This window comes from Mauremys reevesii, linkage group 12 (genome assembly GCF_016161935.1).
Source record: "Mauremys reevesii isolate NIE-2019 linkage group 12, ASM1616193v1, whole genome shotgun sequence".
Classification (NCBI taxonomy): domain Eukaryota; kingdom Metazoa; phylum Chordata; order Testudines; family Geoemydidae; genus Mauremys; species Mauremys reevesii.
The window spans coordinates 22,667,008-22,691,097 of record NC_052634.1 but is presented as its reverse complement, the minus strand read 5'-3'; the positions used below and the strand labels follow the sequence as shown (position 1 = coordinate 22,691,097).

Below are 24,090 nucleotides of genomic sequence, written 5' to 3'. Positions count from 1 at the left end.
CTGCAAGAGCAGCCTTTCAACTCAGGGGCCCAATAAGAAGCCGTTACCAATAACTAACCGAAGAGTTACAAATGACTCCAAACCATACACTTTTAGGAAAAACCAAACGTTAACACAAACAACAACACATTTCTTTGCTGCTCTTCCACCGTGATACTCTCCTCCACCGTTCCTCCCAAAAACATACAAAACCAAAGAGCCAGTAGAATGCACATCACAAAACAGTCCCCTGCTAGCTAGGAAACCATCTCACTAACATGAGAATCTTAAAGTAAATAAACCATTTTCAGAGCTCTGAGCTTTTTTCATATACTATAGATAAGCTTCAGCCAGTGACACCAGTTCAGGTAGCCCCCTTCTGTTTTTCTCACAGCAGGCAACAGCCTTGCCAAAGCAAAGCCTTAAAAAATTGGGTACAAACTCATAAACATTCCTCTCCACGGAAAAATGCAAAGGGAAATAGGCTGGCCAGGGGCATGAGGACAATGGCCCAGACAAACGGGGAGGGACTTGGTCCAGGGGTGGAGGAAGACAGAAAAAGGGACAGGCATGGGATTGGCTTCCTGTCTTTTTTCCTTTGCTCAGCATTTTGCCTGTGACTGTAATGGGGAGACTTGAGAAATACCTGTGATGCTGGTGAGGTAGGTGGCTGCCCCGAGAGCACAGAGCTGAGCATTTTCCACTGGGTTGCTGCCTGCACCCCCAATGCCTGGCCATGATCGTATAGTGGTTAGTATTCTGCGCTCTGGCCGCAGCAGCCTAGGTTCGAATCCGGGTCACGGCATTGCTTTTTGGTGGGGAGGGGCTATCCTGCAGCACGCCTCGTGGCTCAGTCTGATGGCGTCCGTTTGCAGAGAGCCATCAGCCGGTCCTTAGTTTCTGCTTGGTAAAGGCAAGTCAGTGGGGTCCATTGGTCAGAAAAAGAGTACCAGGACTTCTTGCTGGGCGTCAGGGTCCAAAAGCAACGCATTACCTCCTGGAAAGGGCTGTGTTTCGAATGTCCATCCAGTGCGCGTTGAAGGGAAGGATCTGCGTGCCTGGGAAGCTGCGTCCCTCCAGAGGCGCTTGAGAAGCCAAAGGGGCCATGGGTGAGTTTGCGATGAGGTGAGTGTGAAGTGTGGAAGGGGGAGGGTGGCAAGAGGAGGTTTTGAGAGGAAAAAAGGTGCTGCTGAGCTGGTAGGTGAGGGTAAGGTCCCAGGCGGGTGTTGTGTGAGGAGCTGTGTAGGCCCGAAAAGGCGTTGTGCTGGGCACGGGCAGGTGAGGAGGGCCAGGGCTTTTCCCAGGGCTGTTACTGCAGCCAAAGCCTTTGGGAAGCAGAAGAGGGCCATCTCGCTAGAGGGTTAAATTCACAACTCTTTCAACTCCCAGAGCCCTTCTACAGCACAGATGATTTGTATACACCTTCACCGTGAGCCAAATTGGCAGGTTTCCGGGAGCCCTGTGAGTCCGATGTTGTTTTAGTCTCCCTGCTGATTTATTAGGAGAATAAAAGATGGACACCAGAACTGAGGCAGACTACGGACACCGCATTCTGAGAAAACAATGGTGAACCTCCAACTCCAGCAGTGTGGGCCACATAGACAAGTAACCAGCACCCACAATCTTTACAAGCTTTTTTCCAAAATAACTCATCTTTTGGAAAAATAGGTTGAGCCTTTTTGACAATCTGGCTAAAGATTTTAGTGCCTAACTGGGAGCCTAGTTCTTCTGCAAATCTGGCCCTAGCGGTGGGTGTGAGACCTTCTGAAAATTCTGGCCAATGTGTCTGGAAGCTCCAAGAAGCATCGCAACTTTGAGCATTTACTAGAACAGGATGAACAAAACCTTCCTTCCTTGACCTACAATCACCTTGATTCCAGGTTGAGGTTTCAAGAGAATTGATTTGATTCTTAGATGCACTGCGAAACAAACACCCTCCTGTAGACATTGGAAGGGGGAGGCTGAAATGGATCTGCCACTAAACCACGTTGCCTTTCATCAGTAGCCACCTGAGCAAGAGGGTAACCACTGGCCTAGAGGTGAAAGGCCCATAGCCCATGCTCAGAAGCCTTCAGCGGCTAGATCTTAGGAATGGAAAAGCTTAATGATCTTTCTCCGGGGTGTTACTTCCAAAGACTTGTATATAGCGCTGGGTGAAAGGTTTTTGGATGAATATTATATTTAGTGAAATATTTTGGTGGACCCAAAATGATTGTTTGGTTTTGGTTTGGTTTCACCAAGAAAAGTGAAAAGAAAAGAAAAAGATCTTGGGTCAAAGTGCAATGTTGTTCTAATTTAGGTTAGGCTCGGTAAGAAGGAAAAACTAAATTGTTTGCACAAGTAAGTGTATTTGTGTAAAAGGGTGCAGAGGCTGGGCTTTAAGGGGCAGATAGCCATATTGTAGTAGTTGGAAGCTTTGCTTTCCCCATGGCCTCTAAAGAGTTTCCAAGCATTCTGAAGGAGGCCAGGAAGTTGCATTCTTCTGGTTGAACTCCAAGCGAGGAAGGCAAGGTAGACTTTTGTTGAAGAGGATAACTCCCTGACCGGGAATCGAACCCGGGCCGTGGCGGTGAAAGCGCCAAATCCTAACCACTAGACCACCAGGGAGATGACAGTTGGGGGGTTGGGCATAACTTTCTAGGCCTACTTTCTGTCCAACTGAGGCCATTCGTTCGTCTTCAAAGGAGGTTAACACAAGCTCTGAGCTCTTCGTTTCCTTACGGTTCCCTTCCTATTTTTAGCACTGATATGAAAAAGAAACAGAAAACATATTAAGACAATTTCCAGTATTGTTATACATTGAGGCCATGTCTTTTTTTTAAAAAAAAACAGTTTTGTTGCTATCTTGTTTTACTCTCCATGGGCTTACAGAAATGTATGAGGGATGAATAAGATGTGGTGGAATCGTCAGCCTTAAGCAATCTCCATCCCAATGAAGAGGGCTGGTGGAGGATTTGAGAAAGAAGCAGTTATCTCAACTACTGAGCGCTGGCGAAGATATAGAAATAAGTAGAGAAGCTCTAGATGGCTGCTCAGGGGGAGGGGGGCAATCAGCTTCTGAAAGGTTATTTTTTCCCTCTCTTGCCTGGGCTAGAAGAGACTCAACTCTCTTAGGACCATGGAATTGTCAATGTGTCTTGTCTTCATGATGTACTAAAGGTCCGAGACCGCCTCAGCTGGTTGAGAGGACAAAGAGTGGATTCCGTTATGCTCTGAGACTCTAAGGGAGAGAGTGATGTCGAAGAGTGCAAGATGAAGCGCCCAACGTGGGGCTTGAACCCACGACCCTGAGATTAAGAGTCTCATGCGCTACCGACTGAGCTAGTCGGGCTAGGCCTCAAGGGGTAGCAAAGGCACAAACGGTGCAAAAGAAGAGCGAAGGAAGTTTCTTTGCGTGCTGAGATTCGTTTCCTGACATTTGCCTTCTTTCCTGGTTCCTTCGCTCCAGCTAGCAAACAGGGCCCGTTCCAAGGCTAGTTAGATGCTGGTGTCTAGACCAGAGAAGTGGGAAAATCATCTAGCAGCTGCTCAGAGAAACCTGGGTGGGAGGGTGGAATTTAGGATTCTCCCACCAGGAGGAGGTGCTGTTTCTCAGAAAAAGCTTCTCAGCGCCCAAAGAGGGGGCAGAGAAGACAGTTCGCCGCCGGCCGCCAGACACATCTTTTCGCAGGGAATCAGAACCCCCTGGGGTAAAACTCTTCCAAGGATGTGCGGCTCCAGGAATGTCAGAGAAGGGAAGGACTGTTTGCTTTAGGAGGTGGGTGCGGGAACCTGCAGGTCCTTAGGTCCCTCCAGCGTCCGATGAAAGCATTTGGGGGGAAGGGGCCAGGATAGACAAAGACAGGAAAGACGGGCTTGCGGCTCCTGTGCAAACACCATGTTGCCAGCGGTCCAAGAGAAGCGGGTGGGGTTCGAGCATTTTGGCTGCTTCCTGAGGGCACGGAACTCACAACCTGGCAATGCTCAGAGCCCCGTTCCTCGGGAGTTTTCTTTGTGTTGGTCTTGTGATGCTGAGGGAGGAAGCTGAAGCATCATTTGAGTTTGTTTCAGTGCCTTCGGTTGGGCTAAGGTTGTGACCCTGAGCACAGGGGTTCCAGCTCTTAACCCCTGAGGGGAATGGACAATGGACCAACTTAATCTGTTGGACAGAAAGTAGCCAGAAAAAAATCTAATGATGCTTCCGGTTCCTCCGTCAGGATCACAAGAGAAACACAAAAAATCCCAAGAGGAACAATTCTTCTCTGCTTTTGTTACCTCCATCGCAACCCTCTCCACCTCTTCTTCTGCCTACCTAGCGGCTCTTTGATGGAGAAAGATCCTGGAGCGGATAGAATTTCTGAGATACAAACTGAGAGAGAGGCTTTGAGACCTCCTGATAGGATGTTGACACAATCTAACAGGGCTCTTGGTTGTAGCTGCCTCCTGTCTCTGCTCCCTATGTTGTCAATTCTGTGCCCTCATGAAGCAGCCAAACCAGAGTACGTAGAGCACCCAGTTTAGAGCTCAAGCCCAAACCCTGAGACTAAGAGTCTTACCTTCCCTTTATCAGTGTCTACTGTACTGCTCCCTTCTTCCTCCACCTGTATATGTTTGACATCCATACCTGCCCAAGATCAAGCAATGCCAACTTTCTGGTGGGGAATAAACTGGAATTTACCCAACTAGGTGCCTTGAGCGCATGGATTCCGAAGGTATTTACGATTCCCTCTAACTTCTCTTGCCGCTACTCTAAGAAAGCTCCTAAACAAGGGCTCTTCCAATATGTTACAAGGGCAATTGAAACCAGGCCACCTCTTGAGGTGGAATCAAGAGGTTGTGTCAGGAGTGGGATTTGAACCCACGCCTCCTGCAGGAGACCAGAAGCCCCAGTTGTGGGAAAGACAGAGCCTTGAGTCTGGTGCCTTAGACCACTCGGCCATCCTGACGCTGGGACAAAAGCAGCTCTCTCAACCCTCCTTTTCTTCAATATTGTATGAGCCGCTCAAGGAGGCCAAGACAGCATCTCTCGTTCAACACCTACATCACATCTGGTTTTTAGACACCATCACCCTCATCTAAAGTTTCAGGTTTCCTACAACCCTGTGCCTTCTGAGGTGTTCTAATCTCCCCCCTCACTTATTAGATGGACACTAGGACAGAGGCAGAATAGAGACACTTAGCTTAATGAGAACCTCAAACTCCCATGGTGGGCCACAGAGTCAAGCAGCCAGCACTCACAATCGGTACCGGCCTTGTTTGGGTTTTTTTCCCAAACTAGCTCAGCACTCAGGGTGTTGAGCCCTTCTGGAAATCTTGCAAAAGAGTTTGGAGCCTGAATGGGTGTTGAGTTCTTAAGAAAACCTTGTTTTTGTTTTGTTTCCCCAAGAAAATTGGGGACAAAAGATTAATCTAGGGTGAACCTGGATGTTTACTGCTGTTTTTGTTCAGCTCCACTAGGCTCTTTCGAAAGCTGGTCCGTTCCCCATTACAGAGGGTCCAAGCAGAGAGAGTGAAGGAACCCCTGTGCTCAGCATCACAACCTGAGCCCGAGGAAAAGCACTGAAACACGCTCAAATGACGCTTTAGGTTCATCCATCAGAATCACAAGAGCAAGACAAAGACATCTCAAGAGGAAGAGTCCTCGGCTTTCATTTACCCCATCGCAACGCTCTTCACTTCTTTTTCTGCCTACCTAGAGGCTCGTCCAGGAAAATCACTCAACTGATTATAATTTGGGCAGAGAAACCCAGGCAGGGCTTGTGCTCCCCCTCCATGTGAGCGGATAGCACTCTGACTTCGTCTACGGGGTCTCTCAGCTTTGGCTTCCCCAGTTTGTCAACTCGGTGCAGGCAGGAAGCAGGCTCTCCTCGGCTTTGGCAAGCCACTTTCTGTCCAAATTGGGAAACCGGTCCAGTCTCCATTCCCCTGTGAGAACAAGAGCAGAGAGTTCACCAGCTGAACCCAATCCGAGGCATTGAAAAAAATGGAATTATGCTTCCCGTTCCTCCGTCAGGATCACCAGGGAAACACACCAAAATCCCAAGAGGAACAACTCGTCTCTGTTTTATTTACCCCCAACGCAATCCTCTCCGCTTCTTCTGCCTCCCTCGAGGCTCTTCCAGGGACAAAACTCATTGAGCTGATAGGATTTGGGGGATGGAAACGGAGAGAGGGGGTTTGACACCTCCTGAGAGGATGTGGACGCGATAGAACAGCTCTCTCGGTTTTAGAAGCCTCCTAGCCTGGCTCTTTTGTTGTCAATTCTGTGCCATCAGTAAGCAGCGAAAGCAGGGTAGGTAGGGCACCCGGTGACGTTGCACTCCATACGTTTTATGAAAAGATGCTTATAAGTGTGAGTATGATGTAAGTGGAATATGCTTGATTCAAAAGGTCTCTTGTAAGGTATCATAACAAAGGTTCTAACCTACTGAATATATGCCTCCTATTTGTATGCATGTCTCATTCTTGTCTCTGAAGCTGGAAATATGAAGTCTAACTCTGAGGTCCTATTGTAATTGTGCAAAGCGTGGGCCACTAATGGTGGTTTAAAACCTTGACGGCTCCCATTGACAATTGGTTGTAAATGGTTTATTGACCTGCAAACCTTCCTGTGTACGTGTGGGCCAACCCAGCAAGAATGGAAACTAGGGGGTCTTACAGAGACCACGATAGTGGAATCCATCTTAAATCTGGTATTTTTCCGTTTAGAAGGAAGGGTGAGGACCCAGAGAGACAAAAGATTCCCGCCTTATGCCAAAGCTATAAAAGGGGGTGAAGCAGGACAAAGGGGCTGCCAGTCATGAGAAAACCCCTGCCAGTCATGAGAAAACCTAAGATGTCTGCTGGAAGTAACAAAGACCGAACCATGGTAAATTAATGGGCCCAGACTAGGCAGGAGTCTAGTCTGTGAAAGAAGCTGATTGGAACACCTCTGAGGGTGAGCTATTCCCTGGAATCAGTTTCTTAATGTATTAGGCTTAGGCTTGCGTGTTTTGTTTTAGTTTGCTTGGTGACTTCCTTTGTTCTGTCTGTTATTACTTGAAATCACTTCACTCCTACTTTTTAACCTTAATAAAAATGACTTTTGTTTATTAATAAACCCAGAGGAAGTGATTAATCCCTGGGGGAGCAAACAGCTGTGCATCTCTCTCTATCAGTGATCTAGAGGGTGAAGAATTTAGGAATTTACCCTGTATAAGCTTTATAGAGAGTACAAGGGATTTATTTGGGGTTTTGGATCCCACTGGGAGCTGGGTGCTGGAGACAGGTGCTGAGCTGTTTTGAGTTAAAGTCTGCAGCTTTGGGGTGTGGCCCAGAGCCTGGGTCTGTGTTGCAGCAGGCTAGGGTGTCTGGCTCAACAAGGCAGGGTTCTGGAGTCCCAAGCTGGCAGGGAAAACGGGCTCGAAGTAATTTCAGTCCCAAGGGGATCTCTGTGACCGAACCCATCACAGTGGCGTAGTCGAGCAGGATATGTGCACAGCTGATTGCTTTGAGACACTGGTAGTGATTTTTAAGCGTGTTGCCCGGAGGACAGACAAAGTGCTTATTCGGGAAAGGGAAGATGACAACTTTGGTTGCCAAATTGGCTGGGAAAGCTCTGGATATATTCAGTAAGATGCCTATTGCTGATGCTTCAAACTATGGGCTATTTAAGGAATTGGTTTTGAAACAGTTTCAGATTAGGCCCGAAACCTAGAGGGTTAAATTCACAACTCTTTCAACTCCCAGAGCCCTTCTACAGCACAGATGATTTGTATACACCTTCACCGTGAGCCAAATTGGCAGGTTTCCGGGAGCCCTGTGAGTCCGATGTTGTTTTAGTCTCCTGCTGATTTATTAGGAGAATAAAGATGGACACCAGAACTGAGGCAGACTACGGACACCGCATTCTGAGAAAACAATGGTGAACCTCCAACTCCAGCAGTGTGGGCCACATAGACAAGTAACCAGCACCCACAATCTTTACAAGCTTTTTCCAAAATAACTCATCTTTTGGAAAAATAGGTTGAGCCTTTTTGACAATCTGGCTAAAGATTTTAGTGCCTAACTGGGAGCCTAGTTCTTCTGCAAATCTGGCCCTAGCGGTGGGTGTGAGACCTTCTGAAAATTCTGGCCAATGTGTCTGGAAGCTCCAAGAAGCATCGCAACTTTGAGCATTTACTAGAACAGGATGAACAAAACCTTCCTTCCTTGACCTACAATCACCTTGATTCCAGGTTGAGGTTTCAAGAGAATTGATTTGATTCTTAGATGCACTGAAACAAACACCCTCCTGTAGACATTGGAAGGGGGAGGCTGAAATGGATCTGCCACTAAACCACGTTGCCTTTCATCAGTAGCCACCTGAGCAAGAGGGTAACCACTGGCCTAGAGGTGAAAGGCCCATAGCCCATGCTCAGAAGCCTTCAGCGGCTAGATCTTAGGAATGGAAAAGCTTAATGATCTTTCTCCGGGGTGTTACTTCCAAAGACTTGTATATAGCGCTGGGTGAAAGGTTTTTGGATGAATATTATATTTAGTGAAATATTTTGGTGGACCCAAAATGATTGTTTGGTTTTGGTTTGGTTTCACCAAGAAAAGTGAAAAGAAAAGAAAAAGATCTTGGGTCAAAGTGCAATGTTGTTCTAATTTAGGTTAGGCTCGGTAAGAAGGAAAAACTAAATTGTTTGCACAAGTAAGTGTATTTGTGTAAAAGGGTGCAGAGGCTGGGCTTTAAGGGGCAGATAGCCATATTGTAGTAGTTGGAAGCTTTGCTTTCCCCATGGCCTCTAAAGAGTTTCCAAGCATTCTGAAGGAGGCCAGGAAGTTGCATTCTTCTGGTTGAACTCCAAGCGAGGAAGGCAAGGTAGACTTTTGTTGAAGAGGATAACTCCCTGACCGGGAATAGAACCCGGGCCGTGGCGGTGAAAGCGCCAAATCCTAACCACTAGACCACCAGGGAGATGACAGTTGGGGGGGTTGGGCATAACTTTCTAGGCCTACTTTCTGTCCAACTGAGGCCATTCGTTCGTCTTCAAAGGAGGTTAACACAAGCTCTGAGCTCTTCGTTTCCTTACGGTTCCCTTCCTATTTTTAGCACTGATATGAAAAAGAAACAGAAAACATATTAAGACAATTTCCAGTATTGTTATACATTGAGGCCATGTCTTTTTTTTTAAAAAAAACAGTTTTGTTGCTATCTTGTTTTACTCTCCATGGGCTTACAGAAATGTATGAGGGATGAATAAGATGTGGTGGAATCGTCAGCCTTAAGCAATCTCCATCCCAATGAAGAGGGCTGGTGGAGGATTTGAGAAAGAAGCAGTTATCTCAACTACTGAGCGCTGGCGAAGATATAGAAATAAGTAGAGAAGCTCTAGATGGCTGCTCAGGGGGAGGGGGGCAATCAGCTTCTGAAAGGTTATTTTTTCCCTCTCTTGCCTGGGCTAGAAGAGACTCAACTCTCTTAGGACCATGGAATTGTCAATGTGTCTTGTCTTCATGATGTACTAAAGGTCCGAGACCGCCTCAGCTGGTTGAGAGGACAAAGAGTGGATTCCGTTATGCTCTGAGACTCTAAGGGAGAGAGTGATGTCGAAGAGTGCAAGATGAAGCGCCCAACGTGGGGCTTGAACCCACGACCCTGAGATTAAGAGTCTCATGCGCTACCGACTGAGCTAGTCGGGCTAGGCCTCAAGGGGTAGCAAAGGCACAAACGGTGCAAAAGAAGAGCGAAGGAAGTTTCTTTGCGTGCTGAGATTCGTTTCCTGACATTTGCCTTCTTTCCTGGTTCCTTCGCTCTCCAGCTAGCAAACAGGGCCCGTTCCAAGGCTAGTTAGATGCTGGTGTCTAGACCAGAGAAGTGGGAAAATCATCTAGCAGCTGCTCAGAGAAACCTGGGTGGGAGGGTGGAATTTAGGATTCTCCCACCAGGAGGAGGTGCTGTTTCTCAGAAAAAGCTTCTCAGCGCCCAAAGAGGGGGCAGAGAAGACAGTTCCCCGCCGGCCGCCAGACACATCTTTTCGCAGGGAATCAGAACCCCCTGGGGTAAAACTCTTCCAAGGATGTGCGGCTCCAGGAATGTCAGAGAAGGGAAGGACTGTTTGCTTTAGGAGGTGGGTGCGGGAACCTGCAGGTCCTTAGGTCCCTCCAGCGTCCGATGAAAGCATTTGGGGGGAAGGGGCCGGGATAGACAAAGACAGGAAAGACGGGCTTGCGGCTCCTGTGCAAACACCATGTTGCCAGCGGTCCAAGAGAAGCGGGTGGGGTTCGAGCATTTTGGCTGCTTCCTGAGGGCACGGAACTCACAACCTGGCAATGCTCAGAGCCCCGTTCCTCGGGAGTTTTCTTTGTGTTGGTCTTGTGATGCTGAGGGAGGAAGCTGAAGCATCATTTGAGTTTGTTTCAGTGCCTTCGGTTGGGCTAAGGTTGTGACCCATTCATATATATAGTATGAACTATATACACTAACTATACTACAAACGAATAAAGTTAACTACAACTATATAAATCTGAACTATATATACAAGAATTAACGAGAGAAACTACGAGTAGCTAGGGAAGTGGAGGTCAGCTAAGCCGCGCTCCACTGTTCCAACGACCGACACGGGCAGTAAGAAGGAACTGAGGAGCGGGTGGGTCAGCAGTGGTATATATCTGGCGGTATAGCGGCGCCACTCCAGGGGGCACCCATCCGACCCACCGAGTGTTGCTTGGGTAAAAATCTTCCGACGAACGTGCACACGGCGTGCGCACACCTAACTGGAATGCATATGAGCAATCACTCGAAGAAGAACTCCTTCTTTCTTGTATATTGCAAAGAAACCTGGTGTTATTTTTCACCAAGGAAGCTGGTAGATGTTTGAACACAAAGTATTGCAGCTTGGGAACAATCCCCAGAAATGGCATCTTCCCCTCCACCCCGGAGCTTCCCTGCCTGAACGTAAAGAGTGCGCAGCGCGCGTCTCTCTCCCTTGCTGCTGCTGCTGCCGCCGCCTAAGGGCTACAGCATAAGAGCAGTGCTAGCTGCTGTAGCACCTCAGGAGGGAGGGGACCCTGCCGTTTTTGGCAGCCCTCCTCTCCCGCTACCTGGAGGAGACACGAAGGGGACTTCCGGCCTGGAGACGGACATCACTCACCTTAGCAGCTGCTGGGGCTTCTGTGAGTGTTTGACCCTATGATTCCGCCCCCGCCCCAGCCCCAGCCCCAGCCCCAAGCTGGGGAAGGGGCAGCCCCATCCCCCATCCACAGTGAAGTTATGGTGAGGGGCAGCAACATGGAAGGCCACCTGTGATGGCAACCCCCCCCCATCCAGTACCCATCGTAGGGGAGGTGAGTGAGCTTTCTGGACCTGAGAGGGGCCCTACGAGCATGTGCAGTGACTGTGGGGCAGAGTGAGTGTGCTGTGGGGGCAGAGGGGCAGAGGAGGGGTCCCTCCCCTGGAGCTTGCTGCTGCCAGTGGTGGTGATGGGGAGTCCTCTCTGGCCCTAGCCCTGGGGCAGCCTGTCTGCACCCCAAGTTCCTCATCCTCAGCCCTGCCCCACCCCAAAGCCTGCACTCCCAGCACCGAGCACACTCCTGCACTGTGAACCTCTCATCCCCAGCCCCACCCCAGAACCCTCACCTGAGGGGAAAAACATGCAACTTAAATTTGGTGGTCAGTTTGGAGTATCATTTTGTTTAGCACGATACTTGACTATTTTACACCCCTTCAAAGTATGTAACTGGTCGTATACAGGTGTTACGAAGTGGGAATGTGCTTAATGTTTTCTCTGAATACTGTCTGTGTGCCTCAGTTTCCCCAATGCATTTCTTAAGGCTCTAGATGGTGGGATAAGGGGGTGTGATTGTTGTAAAGCCCTAGAGGGCCAGTGTGATGGTGTCTGCACAGAGAATGGCCGAAACCCTGTCTCCAGGCAACTGATGGCCTGAGCCCCTCCCCTGCAAAGGTGCCAGCTGAAGGTGTTGGAGACAAAGAGATCAGGTGAGCAGAGAGGAGTGGGGGCTGGAGGGGGTTTGGGAGTCTGGAGCTGGCTGGGGACCAGGCGTGAAGTGCAGACAAGGGGGGTCTGGCTCACTGCCCCCAGAATGGACCCGGCCTAGGGGTCCGGTTCACTGTACCTACAAGCTCTGTTTTACACCCTGTTCCTGTCATCGAATAAATCTCTGTGTTACTGGCTGGCTGAGAGTCACGTCTGACTGCAAAGTGGGGGGGCAGGACCCTCTGGCTTCCCCAGGACCCCACCTGGGCGGGCTCACTGTGGGAAGCGCACAGAGGGGCAGAGGATGCTGAATGCTCCAAGGAGAGACCCAGGAAGGTGAAGCCGTGTGAGCTTCTTGCCCAGAAAAAGTCTGCTCCGAGGGAGAGGAGGCTCCCCAAAGTCCTGCCTGGCTTGGTGGGGAGCAGTTCCAGAGCATCGCCCAGGGACTCCGTGACACCCGGTACCCACCACAGGGAAGGCGAGTGGGCTTTCTGGACCTGAGAGAGTCCCTAGGAGCATGTGCAGTGACTGTGGCGCAGAGTGAGTGTGCTGCGGGAGGTGGGGACGATGGGTCCCTCCTCTGGAGCTTGCGGCTGCCGGTAACAGGGAGGGGGGTCCTCTCTGGCCCTAGCCCTGGGGCAGCCTGTCTGCATCCCAAGTTCCTTATCCCCAGCCCTGCCCCCCCCCCGGCCCAGCACCCCCCCCCCCGAGCACCCACCAGCCCAGTGTAACCCACAACCCCCCCCCCACCCCCCAGCCCCCACCCGGGGGGAAAAACATGCAACTTAAATTTGGTGGTCAGTTTGGAGTATCATTTTGTTTAGCACAATACTTGACTATTTTACACCCCTTTAAAGTGTATAACTGGTTGTATACAGGTGTTACAAAGTGGGGCTGTTCTTAATGTTTTCTCTGAATACAGTGTGGGTGCCTCAGTTTCCCCTGTGCATTTCTCAAGGATCTAGATGGTGGGATAAGGGGGTGTGATTGTTGTAGAGCCCTAGAGTGCTAGTGTGATGCCGTCTGCACAGAGAATGGCTGAAACCCTGTCTCCTGGATACTGATGGCCTGGGCCGCTCTCCTGCAAGGTGCCAACTGAAGGTGTTGGAGAACAGAGAGATCGGGTGGCCTCCTAATGCCTGGAAAAGAGACAAAGGCCAGAGGAGGGAGTGTCAGTGCCTGTGCAGACTTCCGGAAGCGCACGGTGTGGAAGGGGATGCTGGGATGCTTTGGAACAACTCCATACAAAGCCAGTCAGGACTCTGGGGGAGCTTTCTCTATCGGAGCAGACTGTCTCCAGTGCAGGAAGCTTACACCTTCCTGGGTCTGACCTCGAAGCATTCAGCCCTTCCACACTGTGCGCCTTACGCAGCGAGTCTGCCCAGGCAGGTCCTGGGGCAACCAGAGGTCCCTGCACCCCCAACTCCACAGTCAGACGTGACTCTCAGCCAGACAGTAAAACAGAAGGTTTATTAGATGACGGGAACACAGTTTAAACAGAGCTTGTTGGTACAGAAAACAGGACCCCTCAGTCAGGCCCATCTTGTGGGGTGGGGAGCCCAGAACCAAGTTCTGGGTCTCTCCCCATTTCCCCAGCCAGCTCCAAACTGACACTCCCTCCTCTGGCCTCTGTGTCTCTTCCGGACAAGGAGGCCACCTGATCTCTTTGTCCCCAACACCTTCAGTTGGCATCTTGCAGGGGAAACTGAGGCACCCACACAGTATTCAGAGAAAACATTAAGAACATTCCCACTTTGTCACAACAGGTGCAACAAAATATAATACCGTATATTGAAGTAGGCAAGTGCCGCTTCTGACTTTCCACTTTTAATTGACCCTTGTAATCTTGTGGCACTGACGCGTTGTAGCTTCATTTTATATCAGCTTACAGGGCGGGAGCGGGGGGGCACCACCATTTTGGGCCCCACCAAAAATTATACAAACCTGTCGCCTATGGGCGGGCATGGGGGTTTCTGGCAGGCGAGGGAGAAGGTGAAAGGAGGCGAGTGGTGGGTGGGGACTGACTAGGAGGGACGCAGCAAGCCAGCGGGGGGCTAGGGGGTGAAGAGGGGTGTGATGGTGGGGCCCAGCAGGGAGGGGGCAGGTCCTATTTTACTGCTGTGATCTGGTCACCCCATGTGCAGTTTCTTCCTGCCCCCACCGAACCTTGTTTCGATGGGGCGGAGCTGGAGAAGGAGGGTTTGTTTCCACGGGGCCGGGCGGCGCTGGGGGGGGAAGAAGGGGGCAATTTTATATTAATAAGGAAATGTTTTATAAATTTTAATAAAATAAACATTAGTGAAGAAAATCAGTTGTACAACTATCAAAACAAATTATTTTCCTGATATGAAAGTGCAAATCAGCTAATTAATATATGATGCAATGTATGTAATAGATAATTTTGTTATTATTTATATAGTCACGGAAAGTAAATAATACATGGAAGAAATGAAAGGGGTTTTTTTTAAGTGTTTTTTTGTTTTAGTCATCCCTGCCGGGGCCCCATCGAAACTGTTCAAATTGGGCCCCGCACTTCCTGAAGCCGCCCTGGCAATGAGGCTAATCATCTAGTGGAACAAGCTCCGCAAGGGACGTGGTTAATTCCCCATCACTGCCGTGTGTAAATGAAGACCGCAGCTCTTGCTGCAAGACACCTGGTGTGTGGGTGTCCCTGTTCCCCCTTCAGAACCTCTGGTACATGGTGCTTCCCTCCTCCCAGTTCAAGATCCCCATCATGTGGGTGCTCCCATCCAGGAGCTCTTGTGGGTGTCTCTGTCCCCCACCCCACGAACTAGCTCCCGTGTGTGGTTTCCCCTGCCTGCCCCCATCCGGGATCTGTGGGTGTCTCTGTTCCCCTTTTCAAGATCTGTGTTGCTTGGGTGTGTCCCTCCCCCCAAGTCAGAATCCCCATCATGTGGGTGCTCCCATCCCCCCTCCAGGCTCTGCGGGGGGTGTCTGTATAAAAAGAGACTGTGTCTCACTGTCTTGCCCAGGCTACGCTGCAGGGGCTATTCACAGGTGTGATCCCACTACTGATCAGCATGGGAGTTTTGACCTGCTCCATTTCTGACCTGGGCCAGTTCACCCCTCCTTAGGCAACCTGGGGACCCTAAGCTTCCCTGGGATCACCATGTTGATGCTGAGCTTAGTGTGGACACCCGATCGGCACAGCCCGCTGCAGCCCAGAACTCCTGAGCTCAAGCGATTCGCCAGCCTCAGCCTCCCCAGGCGCTGGGAATCACAGGCACCAGCCACAGAGCCCAGCTTGTTTCACAACCTGGCAGCTGGAGCTTTAAACTCTGCTTGTGAGCTCTGTGCCTTGGCCAGATGGGGACAGCCTGGAACTGGGAAATGCTCCTGCTTCCCCGCCCCATCTCATCTCGAGCTGCAGGCGCCGCTGTCCTCCCAGGTAAGATCCTGGATGTTTCGGTGCCCCCCATCCCCCAGCCCAGGTGTCCGGGTACCTCTGCCCCCCATACAGAATCCTGGGTGTGGGGGTGTCTGTCCCTCTGCAGAGGATCCCGGAGTGTGGATGCCCTTGTCCCCCCCTACAAGATCCTGGGTGTGTGGGTGCCACTCTCCCCCCAGTAGATCTCTGGTGGGTGGGTCCCCAGAGTGTGAGTGCTCCCATCCCCCGATACAGGCTGGGGGGGGTATAACTGGCTCTCCCTGTCCTGCCCAGGCGGTGCTACAGCAGCTGTTCACAGGGGCAGCAACCCCACTGTCACCCTGCAGCTTTAACATGCTCCAGGGGTGACCTGCTTCACCCTCCTGTGGGAGCCCAGGGACCCCGAACTGCCCAGAATCACCTGATTGATGCCGAGCTTAGCACAGACACCGGCTCAGCCTGGCAGGGAGCTGCCCTGAGCCCTGACAATCAGCTTCCCTCCGCCTCCTGCTGCACAGCGAGGATCCCACGCGAGAGGCTTCGTGCCCAGTTTGTTCAGGAGCGTCCCAGGCTCCAGCTGTAAACTCTGCTGGTCAGTTCTAATCTTTGGCCACACGGGGGCGGCACTAACGGTCCCATCTAAACGCTGTTTGTGTTCGACCCTTCGGATCGCAGATTGTAACCCGCGGGCAGATCTCTGAGTGCAGCCAGATCCCTCCCCAAACTGAACATTGAAGCAGCAGCTCCCATTGGAAAGATCAGGATTTTTGCCTTTAAAAACAAGGGAAATGTCTCCAGCGAGAGACTGAAGAAGCTCAATTGATTTCATTGACTCCATGAATGTTCCTCTGTGTCCCCCTAGGAGTCATGCCCCACATTTTGGGGACCACTGAACCCTACTCGCTAAGCAGGGGCTAGTGATGCCAAAGCCCAGGGAAAGGGAGAACAAGTGCGGGGCCCCCAGCACTGGAGCCATGTGAAGGGGCTGCAGGAGAGGAGCAATGGGTGGTGGCCCAGGGAATTAAGGGCAAAGGGGGCACAGGAGGGGACAGGAGTTAGGGGTGAAGGAGGTGCAAGGGTTGGGAGTGCAGGAGCTAGCAGTAAAGGGGGAGTGGGGATCATCCAGGGGCAATGGGGAAGTGCCAAAGTACAAGCTTTGCCCAGGGCACCATTTTCCCTAATGCTGGTCTGAGCAAACAATTGGAAATGACCTTTCAGTGAGACCAGAACCATAGTGTAGAAAAGCCCCTTTGTTAAGTGGTTGTGGCTGAGGGCTTAAGGAGATGGGTTAGAAAACAACAGCCACTTGTCTGTGGAGGTTTGATTCTTGCCTGCTAGGCCAGGCTGGGGTGTGGTGTCTCCATAGCTGTACTTTCAGTGTCTGATCTGCCACAGGGAGCCAAGTCTAGACATATTCAGAGGCTTTATGCCAGGGTTCCTCAAACTTCCTTTCACTACAACCCCTTTTTGCCAAAAAAAACCCAAAAAACTTACTACATGACCCTAGAAAGGCGCACCAAGCCCCTCTACACTGAGCACAGGCAGAGGAGACAAAGCCTGAGCCCTGCCCCAGTTGGGGGAGGGCAAAACCAGAGCTGGAGGGATTCAGCCCTGGGTGGTGGGGCTCAGACTTTTGGTTTCAGCCCCAGGCACCAACAAGTCTAATGCCAGCCCTGGTGACCCCATTAAAACAGGGTTATGACCCACTTTGGGGTCCTGACACAGTTTGAGAACCACTACTCTGTGCTGAGGGGAGAGAGTTTTCCTGTGGGTGCAGTTAATCCACTTCCCAAGAGGTGGCAGCTATGTCAGTGGGAGAAGCTATATCGGTGGGTGTGCAAGCTGTGGTGTTTACCACATTTAAGAAGTTTAATCAAACCCCATTTTGAAAACCACCTGTGGTCTGGGAATGGCAAAGGAGCTCGATGAATCACGGTTTGTCCTTCAAAGTCCTGGACATCACGATTCCATACTCCTGTTGTCATTGGGGATATTGCTCAGTGTTAGAGTGCTTAACTGCAGTTTTCACGTAGTCCTCAGTTCAAACCCCCGTGTTCTCTTATAACCTTCTTTCTTTTTTTTAAAAAAGTTAAACATTTTCATTTCCATTCTCCATTATGTTCAGGGGCTCCTCTATACAGGAGTGCTTGATATTAATGTAAACACTCAACATTTTGCTGTCCAAATGCATAAAAACCTAGCAAAGCTGTCCATCACAAAGGCCTTTTGCAGGACCTCAGACTATTGGTCAAAGGTGGTGGGGAGGTGGTGACCTCACAGAGAGATGCTGACATCAACCAGGCAGGACAGGGGAGAGGGGCAGGGAAACCTCAGAGACCCCTGTGGCTTTGCTTCAGCAAGTCTCCTTCTCCAGGTCTCTCTTTGAGGACTGACAGAGTATTCGGGTTCACGGACGTGAGTGCCAGGAGGAACCTCTTTCGAGTTTTCTCCTTCCCTTTTCTTGATTTTACTAGAAAACAGCCGTCCCTGTTTAGAAGGTAAGAGCCTCCTCGAGGGAAGGGGTGTCCTGGGGGGTGTCACAGTTTGGATGCCGGTGCCCCCCCATGTAAGGAAGTTCCCGCCACCCTGCTCTGTGTTCGCAGTGCGGGAGAGAGCAGCATCCACGGCAGTGATTTGCTCCTGGCTGCTGGAGCAGAGCAGCAGGCTCAGCTGTGAGAACTTCCCGGAGCAATGAAAGGGGAGGACCCCATGGCTCTGTAGCAGGAATGCAGGGCAAGCAAGTTCACAGAGGGCATTGTGGGATACTGGAAGAGGCCAGTTATGGTGATATAATGAACAGCAGCATCTACACTGACACTCTCACTTTAAGTTTGCTGCAAAAGCTCTAGACCGCTCATCGAAGTGGTTTTATTTTGTCAGCAAAACAGGGCAGTTTTCTCGCCAGACGTGGCATTGCAGTGTGTGCACCAGCCACAAGCTGCCGACCGAGGGAGCATAGTGTGTTTTTCACACACCTGAGCAATATAATTCTGCTGAAATAACTTTGTAGTGCAGACCTGGCCAAAGATTCACTCACACACAGCTTGCAAGGAAAATGTCACCTGCTCCTCTGCTTTGTAGAATCCAAACACAAGCAAAGCTTGTCAGGCTCAGGTGGGGATGCAGAGAGGCAGGTGTGAGCAGACACTGTACCTTAATCACAAGCAGGCCCCATGGTTTAGCTGGTTAAAGTACCTGTTTTGTAAACAGGAGATCCTGGGTTCAACTCCCAGTGGTGCCTTGTTGAGATCCTTTTAGAGCACCTGGTGTTGGCTACTGTCAGAAGACAAGATTCAGAGCTAGATGGACCTTTGGTCCAGCCCAGTGTGGTTTTTCTTATGGTTTAAATTACACTCACAGGCACTGATAATAGAGTTACTGATTGTTTGGGAGTTAAGAGCTGATAGGTCAGTGGTCCAAGCCCCTTGCAGGTGGTCCCTTTCCTGTGGGACAGGGTAGGTCTGGGCTCTCGCACCAAATGCTCATTGTGGCTGCCAGAATCTGTGGGCAGCTCATTTAGTTTACATCCAGGGTTGAGTCCTTGATTCACACATCAAGGATAACAACCCTTTGTTTCTCCTGCCCCAATAATAAGGAGACTGGGAATCCAACACCAGCCAAAAGTGATCATTTCGGCAAGCAACCCAACCTATTTCCAAAATACCGTAAAATCCGCATGCAGACTCCTACACGAAACCTTGCAAGAAAATCTTCCTGAGGGGGTCTGAAGCACCTGCTGCTGGAGGGAAGGTGGGAGCTGTGGGTTGGGATTGAGGGGCAGCATGAGGAGAAGGGGCCTGTGGGTTGGGATTGAGGGGCACTGGGAATAGGAGGGGGCTGTGGGTTGGGATTGAGGGGCACTGGGAATAGGAGGGGGCTGTGGGTTGGGACAGAGGAGAAGGGTGAAGAGGAGCAGGCTCTGGTTGGGAGTGAGGAGCAGTGAGCATAGGAGGGACTGAGGGTTGGGTCTGAGGGGCACTGGGAAAAGAGGGGACATGGGTTTAGGCTGAAGAGCATCTTCATTTGAGGATCCAGCAGGACAGGGGAAGGCAGCAGGTGATTCTAATTCCTTAGGGATATTCTGTGTGTGTGTGTGTGTGCAGGGGAGGAACATGCTCTTTGCCCAGAGGCCTTTATTCCTCCAGCCTGTGAGGATAAAGGGGATGTCAAGAAGTTGCCCCTTCAATCCTCCCCACACAAAGACCCTTCTTAAGAAAGGCAAAATCCTGAAGAGAAAGAGTAACACCAAATAAGACTCCCAAAAGTCAGATTTTTACAATTATAGTAAGAAGTTTATCACCTGACCAGGGACTTGAACCCTGGACCCTCAGATTAAAAGTCTGATGCGCTGCCAACTGAGCTAGCCAGGCTCACCCAGAAAAAGTGCAAGTTGATGCAGAGGTGAAGCTAGTCAAGAAAAAGCAAGATGGACACAATAGGGGAAACCTGCTGCTTGCTCTCTCTTCCCAGCCCTGGCCTGGCCTGGTATTAGTGCTGGTTAAAAAGAGGGGAAAATATCGGCATCTACCAGCCTTTCATAGCTGTACAAGACTCAGGCACAATACAGAAGTGCCCATCTGCAAGTGCCGAATGGTTGGATTGGCTAACGCAGCCTGTAGACGTCCAGGGCACACTGGGATATAGAGCCAAGTGTCCATCACCATCATCATTTCACAGGGATAATGATAATGATGGGAAGGTTCACAATTGACTCAGTAGTTGCATACAAAGGTGCACGTTTGGCAGATACATTGGGAAATTCTGGCTCCTTCTCAGGCTCAGGTTGGCCACCCTGGTCTAGATGTAGAAGTTACAATATTTAAACTTGAAAGAGGGGCCAATTTCCCCATCATTTCCCACCTTTACATCCAAACACGATGACTTTCTGAATGAACCCTCCTCGTTCAGCCAGAAGATCTTGGGGTGGATGTAGGAGTCACTGGGTAAAATTCTCTGGACTCTGTTCTGAATCAGGTCAGAGCAGAAGTACGTAGTGATCTAGTCTGGCTGTAAAATCTATATATCAACACCAAATATGGTGTGAAATTAATCCTCAGAAACGGCTGTTCCCCACCCAGATCCCAGCAAAGGGCTCCCCAAGGAAGGGGGCTGTTGAGGAAGGAAAGAAGAAAGATGTCCTTCTCTCCCTGGAGGAACTGGGCTCTGCGCTTTGGACAGAAAGGAGGGGAAGGAAATGGCCACACGATGACAGCGGAGCCTAAGAAATGAAACACAACAGGCTTCTGGGCACATTGATTCTGCACAGTGAATGAACCTGACTCCTGTATCATGAAAAGCCAAAAAGCCGTTTCTTTCTATGCCCGAGAGAAAAGAGTTACAAACAGGGCCGGCTCCAGACCCCAGCTGCCCCTGGGCTCCCCTTTGCCAGCTGCCTGCCATCTCCCCGCTGCCTGTTTACTTTTGAATTATTTTACCTTGTAAAGGAAATTGTAACAAAATTAGTCTGAACTTGAGCTGCCTGTTATTAAAAGCTGGTTCCCCAATTCAGTTCCAACTGCCCTGCTAGAAACACCCCCAGGTCCCTGCTCACCCCAGGAAGAGGAAAAAGAGAAACCCCCACTGGGCACTGCCCTTGGCGCCAGGCTGCTGTCCCGGGGTGCGGGTGGGGACTGATTGTTTGCTGCTGAGGAGGGAGCCAGTAGAGGCCTCTGGTGCTCTGCTCCTAGCATCTGCCCGGCCCAGGCTGTCCTGTGCCTCAGCTGCTGCTCCCGGCCTGCTCTAGAGTCAAACACGCAGGGCCCCCAGGGGAACAGAGGCTGGGACAGGGCAGCAGCCTGGGCTGGGCTGGGAAGATGCTGGGAGTTCTCGTTCCCTGAGAACTGGCCTGGCTCCCTTCTCAACAGCAAACAAATCAATTCCACGTCCCCTCCCCAGAAAAACCAGCCTGGAGCCAAGGGCAGCAGGGGACGATTCCCTCCAGTTCCCACCGAGGCAGGAGAGAATCCAGGGTGTTTCTAGCAGAGCTTATGGAACTGACATGGGGAAACCAGCCTTTAATAACAGGCAGTTCCAGTTTAAGCTAAGAGTTTTTAACAATTTCTACAACATGAAATAACCCTTCAATCGTAGTGTCACCATCCATAAAATTGCTTCAGCCTCCTAAGTGCACAACTAAACATCTCTTCAAACACAAGGGAGTGGAGATCAGTCAGTGTTCAGAGCCATCCCACATAAAGAACCATATTGTGGTACATACTGGCCCCATCATGTGGCCATGGCCTGTCCCTCCTCTCGTCTTAAAAGTTTTAGTATTTTGCACAGAAACTTTCTTCCCTCAGGAGAGACCTGGGAACCAGGACTGCCAGCCAGACAAACACCTTTAAGAGGAGGCATAATCTATCAAAAAATGATCTCCCTTCTTCTGTTCAGTGGCAGCCTGAAATGCTACTTATCCCGGCGGAGCTGGAGGATTGAAAGCAGCTACATCAAGCCCCTGTGTAGCTCACAGGAATGAACACAAACACTCCCTTATATCTGAAGAGATGTTTAGTTTTACCCTTGGTAAACTACAAGACTAAAGGGAAAGGCAGTGATGGTGTCAGATATAAAGAGTGAAACACAAAACAATCATCATAATTATGCCTATAGTGACTGCAAAATCTTTCTATATTCTTCTTATTATCATCAGTGTATTATTTTCTCTGGCATCTAGACATTGACTAGACCTTGACCAAGAAATTTGGATCTTGACAAAATATTCAACTACCCCTCGTTAAGGTAATGGACTTGACACCTACTCGGGTGTCTCCACGCAGGTTCAAGTACTAACAACAGTGGCACCTTACAGCCATAGATTTTAATCAGGGCAATACATTGATACAAATTCCTGTTAAATCATTTCTCAGCCAGAGTCCATCACCCACATTCCTTAGGGCATTGGGCCACCATGTGGACGTTTCATTTCCCGCTTAAATTTCACACAGAGACACAATTTCCTTTGCACAGATCCATGAACAGCAAAACCTCCCTGTGTCTCTTGTCTGAGCCAGGGCATTCAATTGTATTGAAACCTTCTCTCCTGCAATGGCGATGGTCAGACAGAGGGGACATGGCCACCTTCACCTCTGACAGTGAGATATTGGCTCAGCTCTTTCTTTCTGCTGCTGTTGTTAGTCCATGAAACATCAGGGATGGAATGCAAGGCTGAGCTCACACACCAATCCCCTGAAACATTTCAGTGCCCCAGAGAAATCCTGACCCCTGCTATTGCAATGATATGGTGGAGATTCAAATAGTCGCAGTGTAGAAGGAGCCTGAGTGTGTTTATTTGTGAGCTGAGGTTCCCTGTCTGACATTTGCCTTCTTTCCTGGTTCGTTATGTCTCCAGTGAGCAAACCGGAGCTGTCACAAGGCTGGTTAAATGCTGCTTTTTAGACCAGAGAGCTGGGGTTGATTTAGCATGATGTCGCCATCAGCTGGTCAGAGTAACCAGGGTGAAAGGGTGGAATTTAGGATTCTCCCACCAAGGGGAGGTGCTGTTGGACTCCTCTAGTGGGGGAGAGTCTGAAAAAGTTTCTCAGCTCCCAGAGACAGGGCAGACAAGCTGGTGCCACACACACATTTTAACAGGGAATCAGGCCCCCTCGGGAAAAACTCAAAAGAAGCCCAGGCCCAGGAGTGTCAGGGAAGGGAATCACTGTTTTCCTTAAGAGGTGGGTTCGGGAAACCTGCAGGTCCTTAGATCCCTCCAGCACCTGATAGAACCATTTGTGGGGAAGGTCTGGGGAAGCCGAGGAGGACAAGGAGACGGGAAAAGGGCTGGCAGCTGTTGTGTAATCCCCATGCTCCCAGCAGAAGGATCTGGAGGGGTCAGCACTGTGGTTGCTTGTTGAGGACACAGAACTCACAAGATGGCAAAGCTCAGAGCCCCGTTACAGGGAGTCAGAATGTGATCAGCTCACAGCGAGGGGGAGCAACACCCCTCCCTTGGGCTCTATGTCAGGGCTCCTATCAGCTCAGAGTCCTTCCCGCAAGAGTGGGCTGCTGAGAGGGTTGCGATGGGGTAAATGAAGGCAGAGGAGGATTGTTCCTGCTGGGTTTTCTTTGTGTTGCTCTGTGATCCTGCTGGAGGAAGCTGAAGCATGATTTGAGTTTTTTTCAGTGGCTTGGGCTGGGCTGAGGTTGTGACCCTGAGCACAGGGGTTCTCTGCTCTTAGCCCCTTAGGGAATGGACAATGGAGCAGCTTCAGAAATTGGCTAGAAAGTAGCCTAAGAAAGTGAAACATAAGCGAGAAGAAAAATAACATTATAACCTCCCTGGTGGTCTAGTGGTTAGGATTTGGCATTTTCACTGCCATGGCCTGGGTTCAATTCCCAGTCAGGGAAAAATGACTTTAAACCAAAACTGCTTCAGTTATTCTTCACTTGCAATGTAAATAAATCCACTTTTTTTTCCTGATTCCCCCATCTTCGCAGTGTCTCTATGGCAGGGCCGGCTCCGGGCACCAGCACAGCGGGGCGGTCAATGAAAAGGGGAGGCTTCAGCAGCAATTCATCCCTCTCAGAGGGAAGGACTTGAGGCCAAAAGCGGCAGAGGTAGAGCTGCAGCTTTTTTATTTTTTTTTCCACTGGGGCGGCAAAAACGCTGGATCTGGCCCTGCTCCATGGAAGATAATTTGTTAAATCCCAGATAAGTGCAGTTCTATCAGTTCTCAGCCTAAATCCTTAGGTCTTAATCCTGAGGCTATTGTCCCACCATGGGGCCATTTCCCGCCTCTCTTTCCTAGGGAAGCACAATGTTCCTTGCACAGACACAGGAACAGC

The 24,090-nt window shown here is 50.2% G+C and overlaps 6 non-coding genes across 6 annotated transcripts; 1 reads left to right on the top strand and 5 right to left on the bottom strand.

Annotated features, from left to right (window-relative positions):
- Positions 1–2,514: 2,514 nt before the first annotated feature.
- On the bottom strand, positions 2,515–2,586 carry TRNAE-UUC. Its single transcript has one exon. It is a non-coding gene; the product is annotated as a tRNA-Glu (tRNA).
- Positions 2,587–3,237: 651 nt separating this feature from the next.
- TRNAK-CUU lies at positions 3,238–3,310 on the bottom strand. The gene has a single exon. It is a non-coding gene; the product is annotated as a tRNA-Lys (tRNA).
- A 1,485-nt stretch (positions 3,311–4,795) lies between these two features.
- TRNAL-CAA lies at positions 4,796–4,904 on the bottom strand. Its single transcript has 2 exons — positions 4,867–4,904; positions 4,796–4,841 (listed from the first exon to the last, which is right to left on the bottom strand). It is a non-coding gene; the product is annotated as a tRNA-Leu (tRNA).
- A 3,923-nt stretch (positions 4,905–8,827) lies between these two features.
- TRNAE-UUC lies at positions 8,828–8,899 on the bottom strand. The gene has a single exon. It is a non-coding gene; the product is annotated as a tRNA-Glu (tRNA).
- A 652-nt stretch (positions 8,900–9,551) lies between these two features.
- Positions 9,552–9,624, bottom strand: TRNAK-CUU. Its single transcript has one exon. It is a non-coding gene; the product is annotated as a tRNA-Lys (tRNA).
- A 13,956-nt stretch (positions 9,625–23,580) lies between these two features.
- Positions 23,581–23,652, top strand: TRNAE-UUC. Its single transcript has one exon. It is a non-coding gene; the product is annotated as a tRNA-Glu (tRNA).
- The last annotated feature ends 438 nt before the right edge of the window (positions 23,653–24,090 follow it).